Raw genomic sequence first — 13,669 nt, 5'->3', positions numbered from 1 at the left:
TAACATCCACTTTGTTCCTACAATGTGAATGCTGTTGGTATAACATATTTTACAGAAACAGATGATGCATGGCTGTCCTTTCAGCCCTCACAATCCAGTTTAGACGTGGAGATATAACCTGCAATCCCATCTAAACCCACTCGACAAATATGTCCCATGCTGTTGTGCTGAGCCCTGTGACGAATGCTAGGAATGTGGCTATGGACGTGATAGGTGTGTTCCTGTCCCCATGGAGCTTACAATCTAGACAGGGAAACAGATCATCAATACATAAACAAATCACTCCTCAGTATATATGGGCAGATCTAGGAAGGAAAGAGTTGCAGTAGTAGAGAATTGAAGAAAGAGGGGGAAAGCTTGAGGCAGGAACAATGATAAGCAAATTGACTGTGTAAAGACAAGAATGGGTACAGGAAAGTTAAGGGCTGGGAGTTCCAGGCAGAGAGCAAAGTTTATGGTGTGAAGTTTCTAAGTTAGAAAATAATTCACCTGGTTCGGGGGAGGCCAGTGAGCTGGAGACAACAGCATGACAAAATGTCATGAGGGAGGCAGGAGTCAGAGAAAGCACAAAAGGAAGCAAACCATAGGGATAAATGAGGGCTGTCAATGACAGTCCCAGCTCATGCTTATAAGTGCTTCTGCTCCTGCATAGAGCCCAGAGGACAGGTGGCTGGGAGCATTTGCAGAGCCTGATCTCTAGCAGTGCAGGAGAGAGATGGCAGTGGCTTACAGTACCCACCTTCTGGAAGGTAAAATGAAATGCAGATGGGTGTAAGATGCCTCTTAGAGGTGGCATAGGCAGGACTTGCTAGTTAGAAAGAGAAGGAATCAAAGGTGACTCTCAGGCTTCTGGCTCAAAAATGTGCTAGCACAGCTGAGATTCCAAAGGACAAGGTCAGAAGTGAGCTGGGTGAATCAGGAAAGACAACTTTGCAGATAACTTGCGGTCTAGAGGGCATGGTGAGGTAACAAAGGCAGGCAGTGCTGCCAGGGTAGCAGGGTATGTCAGAAGGGTCTGTGAACTGGGAGGGGGAGGAGAGCACAAAAGGCCTGAAGGTGACAAGAGCTCCTCAGTCATGAAAACTGTCTGCCAAATGCTAAACCCACATTTCAATCCACTCAACCCCTTATGTGCACGCAGCACAAGCTGCAGCATCTAGACCAACAATAGTTAAAAGCATGAGCTCTTAAGACACAGTAAGACTGTGGACTGTACTGAGTACTGGCCATGCTGAACTTCTCCCTGCCTCGGTTTCCTCATCTATACAATGGTGATAATCCTAGTTTTTGCCATTGAGGGCAGTAACAAGGATTCTATGTCATAATGTATGAAATAAACTTAACCCAGTGACTGGCACATAGAAAGAGTTCAGCAAACTTTAGTAACTTATTTTTAACTATCATTATTATGATTATTATTACAAATGCTGCACCTTTCAAATGGCCAGATCTATTTTTCTATAGCTGGTTCCTGTCAGGGTTTATTCTGAAGAACCTTGAGTAGCAGGGACTCACTAATGCTTTATGATATTTTACCTCACTTTATGGTAGTCATTTATGACAAGACCAGGATGACATAAACTGCCATAAAGCAAAGCAGTGCAATCACACAAATGACCATAAATCAAGGGGGCGCAACTGAAAAGGGTCATAAAGGGAAGGAAATGGAGGGAAACAAAGGAGAGGCAGAGAGTGAAGTTGGGAGCCCACAGCACAAACTTCCAGAGAGTGGAACTTCAATTGAGGAGCAAACTCAAAAAAAATTAGATGGATGTCTTCAAGGGTTGTTTAAATTTCACATACACATTTCCAGACAAATATGGTGCACTTTCACGGTTTCAAAGAGAAATACCTCATTTCATGTCCTACTGTGTTATGCATTTTTTATTGGAAATGCTATTTCTAATCCTATCAGTATATTTGGGATCTATATTGGACTTCAGAGATGTTTAGAATTCACAAGACTAGGAAATACTTTAGCAGTTCAGGAACTACTGATGTCCCTGGATTCTTCTGGCGCCCTGCTGGCTAAAAGGGATTTCTTAATCAGCAGAACTTTTTTCTTTGCCCTTCTTTTCTTTCTTTAATATTTCTTTTATATTTTTTTTTCTGGAGCTTACTATAATGAACAGAGACTAAGAGAGGGTATATAGATTCAATGCACTAGGAATAATTCTGTTCAGGTATATGCAGATGAACAGAAGTGATGGATGGAAAACACAAGTAACAATGTTTCCAAGACCCTTGTTGAGCAGATTTTGCTCAGCTTTTAGACAAGTCACAAAAACAAACTAGGACAACAAATTTGGACCTAGTTCTGATTATAACTTTCTTAGTTGTTTTAAGATGATTCAAGTAAGAAATAGAAACTAGATAGGAAAAAGACACCAACATATATAACATTTTATCCTCCATTTTTCTTGCTGAGAGAATATTTGTGGCTAAATATTACTCCCAGCCAAAGTGGTATATTTGAAAATATATGCAACAGACCTAGTTCAAGGGACTTTAAAATCAAATACTCTTTTAGACAGGTTAAGGATCTGCCTGGCTAAAAGAACACTTCCATTTATACACCCCAACGGTGAACAATCCTTTTATAACAAACACTTTCCTTCCAAACATGTACCTTTTATTCAAGTTAGACTTTATATGCTTGGAGTTTTCACAAAGCAGAGCCCATCTGTTTTTCAAAGTACATCGACCTTCTTGAGCGTGATCTGTCCCATGCACCAGTGTAGTCCTAACACAAGATGCCAGGATGTTCCCAGGAACACACTTCTACCAGCATACAGGCTGGCAGCACGGCAACGAGGATTGGGAAGTCAAAGCTGCAGGACAGTGAATTTGGTGCCTCCTTCACAGATGTTTTCAAAACCTGGTGAAAGCCGAGGCCACTCTGCCATTAGCGTCTCACCTCCACATTTTCAGATCCTCCTTTAAAAAAAAAAGTTTGGGGTTACATTTTTTTAATTTTCTTTTTATCATTTTCTGGCACTCTTACATTTTTTTTATCCAAGACAGGATCTCACTGTGTCACCCAGGCTGCAGTACAGTGACATGTTTGTAGCTCACTGCAGCCCCAAACTCCTGGGCTCAAATGATCCTCCTGCCTTAGCCTCCCAGGAAGCTGAGGCCATAGGTGCACACCACCACACCCAGCTAATTTGTTAAACGTTCTGTAGAGATCTTTAAATATTTTGTAGAGACAGGATCTCACTGTGTTGCCCAGACTGGTCTTGAACTGGCTGCAAGTGATCCTCCCACCTCAGCCTCCCAAAGTGCTGGGATTACAGGCATGAGCTACTACTGTGCCCATTTTTTATTCTAATTCTCCCTCAGAACTTCCAGATATTGAGGGTCTTGATTTTTGTTGGTTGTTTTGTTTTATTTTTATATATATCTTGGATACTTAATTACTCAATATGGTCTCCCTCCTACTTGGCTAGAAATGGCAACTTTTGGCCCACACATAGCAGTATATCTTAAGGAAATATTTGGACAGCTATGCAAAATTGATTTATAATTATAAAGAAAAAACTGGAAACTCCCTGAATGTCCACTGAAAGAGAATTTTAATTGCATTACAATACATTCATTCAATACAATACTATGCTGAAGCTGTAAAAGACATGAAAGAGTACTGATATTTGTATGGAAAAGTATATACTCACACACACCTATCTTAAAAATCTGGAAGGATTTATGCCAAACTGTAATCAATGACTCTCTCTGAAGAGGGGAAATTTCTGAGAAAATTTTCATTTTCTGCTTCTTACATTTCTTTATTGGGTGAACTCACATAATGGGCACAGAGCATATAGGTATTAAAGTGAAGATACTTTTATTTTGAGAATATTGAGTAAGGTTCCATTTTTGTTGTGCAAACAAGTGTGGGCATACATTATTTTATTTTCCAAGACAGAGGCTCACTCTGTCGCCCAGGCTGGGGTGCAGTGACATGATCTTGGCTCACTGCAACCTCCGCCTCCCGGATTCAAGTGATTCTCCTGCCTCAGCCTCCCAAACAGCTGGGACTAGAAGTGTGTGCCACCACGCTCAGCAAATTGTTTATTTTTTGTATTTTTTTTTAGTAGAAATGGGGTTTCACCACATTGGCCAAGCTGATCTTGAACTCGTGATCTCATGATCCACCTGCCTCGGCCTCCCGAAGTGCTGGGATTACAGGCATGAGCCACAGTGCCCGGCCTGGGCATACAATATTAATAGCAGTTATCTGTGAGAAGTGAGAATGTGAGAGAGTATTCTTTTCTTCTTCATTATTTTTTCTGTTTCCCAGGTTTCCCACAATGAATACATATTACTTTTGTAATATGAGAAAGTTAATATTTTTTAGAAATGCCCCCTTAAAATGAAATATAATAAAATACAAGAGAGAAGGAAAGGCCAACTTCCCTCCTTATGTCTCCTCAATCCTGGAAACCACAGGGCCAGAAGCTCAGCATATCTGTTTTCCACAATATACCACAATCTAAACAACAGTGACAAAAAGGGGAAGAGTGAGCCTGTGCCTGTACAATGCATTTGGAGCTGCAGATGAACAGTCCTCCAGTTGTAGGTGCACTTGGGAGTGTTTCTCAGGCCGCCTTCCCTGCAAACATCCTCCCGCCTTGGTCTCTGGCAGCCATGTCTGTGGTGTGTGATTCGACTTCACAGATGCAGCACGTGGCACCAATAACAAACAGCTAGCACAGGAGGGAGGGGTCCACTGACTCAACAGCAACCCATCTGATTCTCTCTCAAGAATGTCGTCTAAGAGTCAGATGGCACTGAGCTCAAGAACTACACGGTCACATCAAGTCAAGGCTGGAGGGGATATTTTCTGCCAAGTATACACTTGATAGAAGAATCAAAAAAATGCTGATCTTCAGAAAGAAGAAAAATACTGCAGCAGACACACATTAAAAGGAGAAGTCCAAAAACAACATGGCCTTAGAGAAGACTAAAGAGTGGGTTTATACCTAACAGAATAGCAGTTTCTGGCCCCAAATACCATGAGGAATTACCATTTTCAATGATGGCTTCCTATCACTTTTCAATACAATACCTTTCACTTGCATGGGCTTTGGAGAGCTTCTTCTCCTGGCAACTCCCACTAAATTGCCAGTTTCATGGCGTCTCGTCAGTCTTGGACATTGTGTCCCCAGATCCTAGAACAGTGCCTTGGATATTGCAAGTACTCAATATGTATTTACTGAATGAACTGATGAGCCAAGGGACTAGATGAAAATAGTCTGGAAGCTCCTAAATGGGTCAGATCCTTGGGCAGAAACATAAGGGATTTTATTATTTAAAATCCACCAGATGACATGACAGGAATGGCCAGGACTTCTTAGACTAGAGTGTGTATGACTGGAATGCAAAGCATTCTTGAAAATTTTAAAGAGACTTTGAAATCTTCATAACTGACATCACTCATACCTAAATCACATCCTTGCATTTGGGTGGCTGATGATGACACTGAATTTTGAATGAAAATTTGAATGAAATTGCTCTGCCCAGTGCAGAAAGTCAAAGGGAGCCCTTGAATTGAGTGTGTGATACACAAACACATAAGCAGTCCAGAAGCCCATGTATAAGCAACAAAACTGAGAGTCACTCTTTTTTTTCAATAAAGTAGGCTACATTACCCAAGAAGCAGAGCCACAGATGATTTCTTAAAGGAGCAGGAAAACAGAATGTACTCAAAGAGTACTGCAATTTAACCCACTCCAACAGATAAAACATCATATTAAAAAAAATCTAAACTTACCTTTCTTTCTACAACCCGGTAGGTATGTTTGAGATGATCCAATTTTATATTGAACAACCTTAATTGAGAGGAAACATAAAGTTATGAGTCTGGGGCAGAACTGCCTTGCAAGGCAAAAAAGACAGAAACAAAGGCTCAATAGTAGCATGCAATATTATAGAGATGGTTTTACATCTGTTTCGCATAATGTTCTTTTGGTCCTTTCTTCCCCATCAATGAAGATTTTTTTTTTTTTTTTGGTCCTTCAAAATAAATTCTAGAGAAGGAACAGCAAGTATGGAGAAAAATAATAACAAGCGCTATACGCTATACTGTTTCTTGACTCAACTAGTAAAGATCATTTTCTAAGGTGAAAGGGCCTTAGGAAACTTTAAAAAATGTTAGCAGTGGTACGGCTTTAAGGGTGACAAAGTTGTTTACTAATCATAGTCTTTAAATTTGGTTAATTATTGGAGCATTAATTTTCTGGGTTCATTTCAGAAGGGACCACCCTTGGAGGAGGTCGGGGGGAAATGTATTGTCTACTTAGAAAGGCAACTTTCATAATTTGGTTGTATTTCCCCATTGGTTAACCTTTTAAAGGAAGGGAAAGATTATAAATTAAAACACTCTACACTAGCAGACCTTAAGGTGAATCATTCTATTTTGTTTTGTATTTAGATGAGAAATTGTGGTTCATGTTTACACTTTTTTTTTTTTTTTTTTAGTGCGTATTGCTCATTATCTTAAGGGAGAGACAAAGAATGTTACAATGATTATTAGTGAGGCTGGTGATGAGATTACTGAACCATTTGGAGTTGGCTTTTCTTGTGTGATATATAATTATAGGGGTCTATTTACAGTCTTATTTATTTATTTGTTTTGCTTTTTAATGATTCACATTTTAATTTTTGTTCTCTCCCCATGAAGGGTATGATTTCTCCATCTTGAGCATGCATTATTATTTGGAGTGCTACTTTATTCCCTGGAATGCTAGAATTAAAGAAAATTTTTCAAAACTAAATAAATAAAGAGCCAACCTCAGTACCGTAATGTCAGAGATCTGGATAAAGCATACCACAAAAGGAAAGCACGGAGCCATAATTCAACTAACACGTTTCCCACTTGTATGGCAATCCTGGGGCATATTATGTTGTAAAACATCTTATTCCCCTTCTAACTTCTTAAATTGTTCCAGATGCTCTTTAGCCATAAAGAAATGTAATGATAATTTTTTTTAAAGCTGCATCATCTGTTTCCATATCTGACTTCCCTGCAATGTGCCAGTTAGTTTAGGAAGTTCAAATCAGAAACAAGTTTATTTATATGGTTCATTTGCACATAAATAGGGAAAGATCAGAGTTGAACAGCACAGTAGTAGAGAGACACTAACCAATCTCACTTTAACAGAGAACCATCTAAGTGCTCTGTGACATAATATCCTCATCCTCAAAATAATGATAATACTGCCTACCTGATGGATTTTTGTAAAGATTAAATTAGCTCATGCACATAATTTTAGAATCCAGTAATTGGCACGAAAGTATTTAGTAAAAGTAAACTATTATTTCCCAAAATCTGTTAATCATCCCTTTTACGGATATAAGACAGCTAGAGGTGATTCATAGAGAAGTTTTTAATGTTTAATGTGTATCAATTATGATGACCATGGCTATGAATAGTAGATATTATTTGGGAACAGTAATTTTCAACCAATAAAAAGTTTAAAATAAAAATTACTTTAAAACAGGGCATGGCAAACGATAGCCTACAAGTGAATTCTCGCCCATTGCCTGTTTCTATATGGTCTGCCAATCAAGAATAGTTTTTACATATGAGTATTTTCAGTTTGGTGATAGTGAGCACTAAAAAGAAAATAATCCCTTTTTTATTAATAAACCTTTATTACAAAAATTATACTCTCATTAAATTCTGAATTTCATCAGTAAAAAATTGGTCAAAATTTGTTTTCCCTGTTGTTATATAAATACCAACATAATACCCTTGATTTTGCCTCTTGGGCTGTAAAGCCTAAAATATTAACTCTGTGGCCCTTTACTTTCTTTCATAGAGTAAGAAGTCCAGAGGCAGAGCAACTCTCTACAGTCGTTTAAGGGAATAGGTCTGTGATTCATCAACATCAAGATTCTTTCCATGTGTCCATTCTGCCATGGTTAATGTACTAGCATCACCTGCAAGCTAGCTCTTTTCCTGGTGGGAAGATGAGCTACTGCAGCTACAGAATGCAGAAAAGTCCTCTCTGGTGTCTCCTTAAGGAGAAAACTTTTCCCAGAAATCCCTGGGCAGATCTTTCCTTACTTCTTATTGGCCAGAGCTGGATCATATGACCTCTCCTGAGCCAATCACTGGAAAGGAAAACAAGATTTTGATACCTGGCTTAGACAATAAGTTCTATTTTCTTGAGGTGGGAATGGGGTCAGCTTTCCTTGAAGCACAAGATTGCATGGAGGATGGGTGGGTAATCTAATACATTGGGGTTCTGTTAGAAGAGGAACGGAGAAAATGGACATTGGATAGGCAAACTATAGGATGTTCATTTCTTTAAATGCGCATTAGAAACAAACCTTTAAAAAAAACTTAGCCTTAAGCAACAAGAGCTATGAAAACATGGGTTCGTGTGCTAATTTTAGTTTGTTTTCTAATACACATTTAAAGAAATGAACATGCAATAGCTTATGTTTTCATAGCTCTTGTTGCTTTGGTTAAGGCTAAGTTTTAAGTCTACTGAAATACACAATTAAATATGAGTTACTATACTCTTAAATCACACAATCACTAAACTTTGAGCAGTTAGGCATGTTGGTCATTGTTTATGTTATACTCTTTGCTCAGAAATTCCAATTTATTCTTCAAAGCCCAAATCAAATGTCCCTTCTCTGATCTCTCATTCTTTTTATGCCCAAAAAGGATTGGTTTCTTCCACAGCACTTTCTTTTTTATATACCTCTTCTAACAAGGGCCAGGTTGTGATATTTATATATCCACTCCTGATTGGGAACACCCTGTTTGTCATTCAGCCATTTATGAAACACTTGGTTCAGCAGCATTTATACGGCTTATGGAGAATACATCTACATCATTTCTAGCCCTGGCAACTAAGGCGTGATGCATAGGAGGTACTCGTGGTATGTTTTACAGTAACTATCCATGCAAACTTAGCAAAGGGGAAAAACACATTTTGAACAACTGGCACTTTAGCAATTTATTTAATTCAGAACAAAACCAGTCAATCTCATAAAATCTCTGAGGATTGCAGACAAAAATGTCCCTGGAGTAGGACTGGATTAACACACGGATGATTGGAGGTAAGCCCTTTTGCCTCCAACCACCAGCTCATTACGAGTTTACCCCACTTTAAGAGTATGAGTCTCTTGTAAGAGAATCCAAGGAAAGCTAAAGATGTACTCCTCTCACTGTGTAAACATAATTTTATTTCTAATTAATTTCAATAAAATTTCAAAAATTAGCATTTGATGACTTTCCTATCTTATTTGGAACACTTCAATGACACCTCATTTCTTTCAGGATAGGGGCAGAAACAGGCCTTCACAGATCTAGTAATTTGACTCGAAACTTTTTTCTTTTTTTTTCTTATTATACTTTAAGTTCTAGGGTACATGTGCACAACATGCAGATTTGTTACATAGGTATACATGTGCCATGTTGGTTTGCTCTACCCATCAACTTGTCATTTACATTAGGTATTTCTCCTAATGCTATCCCTCCCCCAGCCCCCTACCCCCTGACAGGCCCCAGTGTGTGATGTTCCCTGCCCTTTGTCCATTGTTCAACTCCCACCTACGAGTGACAACATGCAGTGTTTGGTTTTCTGTCCTTGTGATAGTTTGCTCAGAATGATGGTTTCCAGCTTCATCCATGTCCCTGCAAAGGACATGAACTCATCTTTTTTATGGCTACATAGTATTCCATGGTGTATATGTGCCACATTTTCTTAATCCAGTCTGTCATTGATGGATATTTGGGTTGGTTCCAACCCTTTGCTATTGTGAATAGTGCCGTAATAAACATACATGTGCATGTGTCTTTATAGTAGCATGATTTATAATCCTTTGGGTATATACCCAGTAATGGGATCTGTGACCTGAAACTTTCTTTGCATCTTGCTTCTCACTGTCCTCCCCACTCTCTCTTCTGCAGCCACACTGGTTGCTTGCTATATTTCAAACATGAAGCTGCTCCTTCCTCAGGACCTTTGCACATGCTTTCCCTCTGCTCCAGATACTCTCCTATTAATCTCTAAGGTCTCAGGTTAAGTGTGACTTTCCCTGGGAAGGCTTCCTAGTCTCCCCAAGCTAGATGAGGCTCCCATATCACATATTCTTATGGCTCTATACTTTTTTCTTCAAGAGAGTAATCAAGTTTTAATGAAATTGATCCTTTGTGTAAGCATGTGTTTGATTTCTGCTTTCCTCATAAGAAAGTAAGTTCTGTGAGATTAGGGAACTATGCGTTGTTAACTGCTGAATCTGCAGTGCTTAGGACAGGGCCTGGCACATAGTAGGTCTTCAATAAAGATTGGTTGAATAAACCAATAAATGAGCCTGTCCAAGAGCAGTAAGGTCACTGCCTGGACCCATTAATATTCCCCCAGGACAACACAGAATTCCAAAGTCATTTTCTTTTGACAACAACAACTCATTTCTGCATTCACTCAACAAGTATTTATTGAGCACCAGCTGTGTGCCAGGATCTTAGTCAGTGGGGGTAGAGCCATAAACTAAATGACCAAGTTTCTGGTCTCCTGGAGCTTACATTGTAGTGGGGAGACTGAAATGTACCTATAAGTAAATAAATGCTGAACAAAATATCCAGTAACAACACACACTATGGAGGAAGCACCAGGATTTTATTTGAAAATTATTTTTTGTGTGTGTCATGGTAGTATCCTTTTCCAAAAATTGACTTTCTTTGTTACAAAAATAACAGCCACCATAAATTTACCAAGTATCTGGGCTTAGCTCACCTCAGAATGACTCTTCACTTCAGCCAGTAAGAGGGACTCTGTTTACATGAAGATCTCTTTCCTGAGTGGAAAACAGACAACAAATAAAATATTTCAGGGTTAATTTAACTTTCCAAATTACAAATTCATCTGAAGCACCATCCACTGCCAGGCAATAACTCACTATACTGCCAGATTTTAAGTACTGTAGCGACGGCTTGGTGTTAAACTCCTTACACACACTTCTTAAAAGATGGCTACCTTGGGGTTTATATCAAGCCTACATAATCATATATTGAAGCTTGGCTTACTTATTTCCATGTTTCTGAAGTACTATTAATCATTTTTCTAAGATGGTTGATGTGTTACATAATTAACAAAACACAAGAGCTTAGGAAAAAAGCCCACAGAGAGAGATTTGGGCATACACTGAGAAATGGTGTCACTTTTTGGTACCAATGGAACTCCCAGCTTTCCGAAGATCAAGTCTTAACTGTAGGAATATGAAAACATATTTTCTTTTTCCTTTCAGCTTTCTCCTTCCTTTCTGTGTTTGGCGAACTTAGACGCTGGTCAATGCTAATGTTTTACAGAGAAAGAAAGTGTGTGGAGGGAGGGGTGAGAAGCAGTAAATAAAATCATTAATTCATTTTCTCACCTTTTTGCCTCTGGTGATTGCTGTCCCTATGGGTGGTAGCTTGTCTGTGGTTTTGACACAATTCTTAACACCTTTCTTATGATACTCTGCCAATTAATCTAATGGTTCATTAATTGCAAACATCTGAAATCATTACACTGTGATTGGGCACAGGAGCATCAAACCTTGCGAAGCTGTAACTGCTTAACCAGCAAATGGGCTCACTGCAAAGGAATGTCGATGTTTATAGTAGATGTAACCCAAACTCGGGTGTTCATTGACACATTGTTCCATTTGTATACAACCACCCTGGCATCTATCTGTTCAAGAGAGCGTGATTTATCCAGTGCTATATCCTGCAACTGACAGGCCAAAGATTAGCGCTTAACCCAGATGAAAGTGAAGACTGTGTGTATTCCTAAAACAAATATTTAGTGTCTGCCAAGCTCTGCTTAATATTAATTTATGATAGAGAGCAGTTAATTTAAGCTTAGTTCATGCCAAAATCTATTTGCGTTTTGTAAATCATTTTTCAGGATTACAGTGTAGAAAATCAGACAAAAAAGAGATTTCCCTAAAATTACAAAACTGCAGATCCGGTCAGGGCTTTCAGAAAATATCTAGTCCAAAGTTCTAAACGGGCAGCCCACAAATGTGAAGTCTTCCAGGAGATGGGATTTTCTTGAATAGCACAGTTTTTTAAATAATTGTTTTTAATTGTTTTCAACATCTGAATTTCTGACTTTTCTTACAGATCTAGCAATACTGGGTCCAGGGTCCAGCAAGGCAACAGTCAGCTGGAACTGAGGAGAGGATGTCCCTATAGAAAGAAAGAATACATGCTCTCCATTTGGCCATAGCTCCCACCTCTCCCTAGTATTTACTCGTGCCCACTTAGACCTGCCCACTGCTCGTCTGACAAACGAGGAAACTGATGTCTGGAAAGGAGGAAGGGCTATTCAAGGACATGTGTTCCGCTAGAGTCAGAGCTGGGATAAGAACCCAAATCTCCTGACGCTACCATATTTATTTATTTATTTAGCATCACTCAATGCCATTTCATATTGATATACATATGGTTTTAGAAGGAAAAATTTTAATCCAGTGTTTAGGGAGTTTTCAAAGGGCATAGGGCATGCCTGGGTCATTAGTATTATGATTGATCACTCTTCATTATAGCACGTGTACGTTATTGCTTCTATAAGAACTAAATAAGAGTGATTTTACAAAACTACAAAAATGCATTAAGACCTTCCCATCTATATGCACCTCTAATTTGCACGGGCAGTGGCTTTCTGCTTTAGTTTGTTGATATCCTTACCTAACCCCTGTAAATCATTAAGTATAGCTACCACTTACTGGACACCGCCTATGTTCCAAGCTTACCCATACACTTTTTTCCTAAGTACCCAAAGCAGTCCTCAAAGATCAGTTTATTGTTCTCATGTTACAGATGAAGAATTTAAGCCTCAGGAGGACTAAGCCACTAGCCCAGGGTTACACAGCTAGTTAATGACAGCTTGAATTTGAACCTGGATATGTTGGCTTCAAGTCCTTGGTCCTGCTACTGTATGCCATGCTGGGTGGCTTCTGCCGAGTTAAGCTTTTGCCCTATTGACATAATTAAAAATGTTGTTTGTATATCATACATGGCTCAGTGTAAGGAGGCAAAGAAATATAAGAGAGACATGCAGTTGAGAATGGGTTAAATTTTCTGATAGCATCGGTTTTAAAAATGAATTTTCTTTGCATTTTTAAAATGTGTGTGGAAGCATATTTCTCAGTGTGCAACAAAAACATTTAGGCTCCCCTGTCATTTTGGTGAATTTTGTTTGCATGTTCTCTTCATGGAATACTGATGTTAATTTTTGGTTAAGTTTAATCATACGAAGTATAAAGCAATTTGATAGAATAAGTAACCTTTCATTAAAGTTCAATACAGTACTTAAGGAAAATGGGACTGTGTGCATTAATTGATAGTTGACAGCTATTATTTCCATGAAAACCTTTTATAGTAAAATTTCTATTTGATAGATTGGAATTTATAAAATTTGCATTTTACTAAGCTGGATTCAACTGGAAGTACTGGGGATGTTTTTCTGCTTCAAACAATATTCCATCTTTACATTTTTATTAAACATTTATTAATGGATAGAATCTTAATTTAAAGAGTATGGTACAGATTTTATTTAATAACTCAGGCTTAGTAGTGCATGAGCATAAGCATTTTCCCTGTATTTGACTTTGATAAAACATGACTATTTATGAATATATTTATCCATGGAGACTTAATTAG

At 38.6% G+C, this 13,669-nt stretch overlaps 1 long non-coding RNA gene across 1 annotated transcript in view; it reads right to left on the bottom strand.

Moving 5' to 3' along the window:
* The window catches only part of LOC129052151 (uncharacterized), a 54,678-nt gene extending 53,740 nt beyond the window's left edge, over positions 1-938 (bottom strand). The window contains exon 1 of the long non-coding RNA XR_008516996.1: positions 740-938. This is a non-coding gene — a long non-coding RNA (uncharacterized LOC129052151). The remainder of the gene's footprint in view (positions 1-739) is intronic.
* Positions 939-13,669: the final 12,731 nt, after the last annotated feature.

Source organism: Pongo abelii, chromosome 21, assembly GCF_028885655.2.
Source record: "Pongo abelii isolate AG06213 chromosome 21, NHGRI_mPonAbe1-v2.0_pri, whole genome shotgun sequence".
NCBI lineage: Eukaryota > Metazoa > Chordata > Mammalia > Primates > Hominidae > Pongo > Pongo abelii.
Note: the sequence above shows the minus strand (reverse complement) of the source record. Positions and strands in the feature narration are given on the sequence as shown.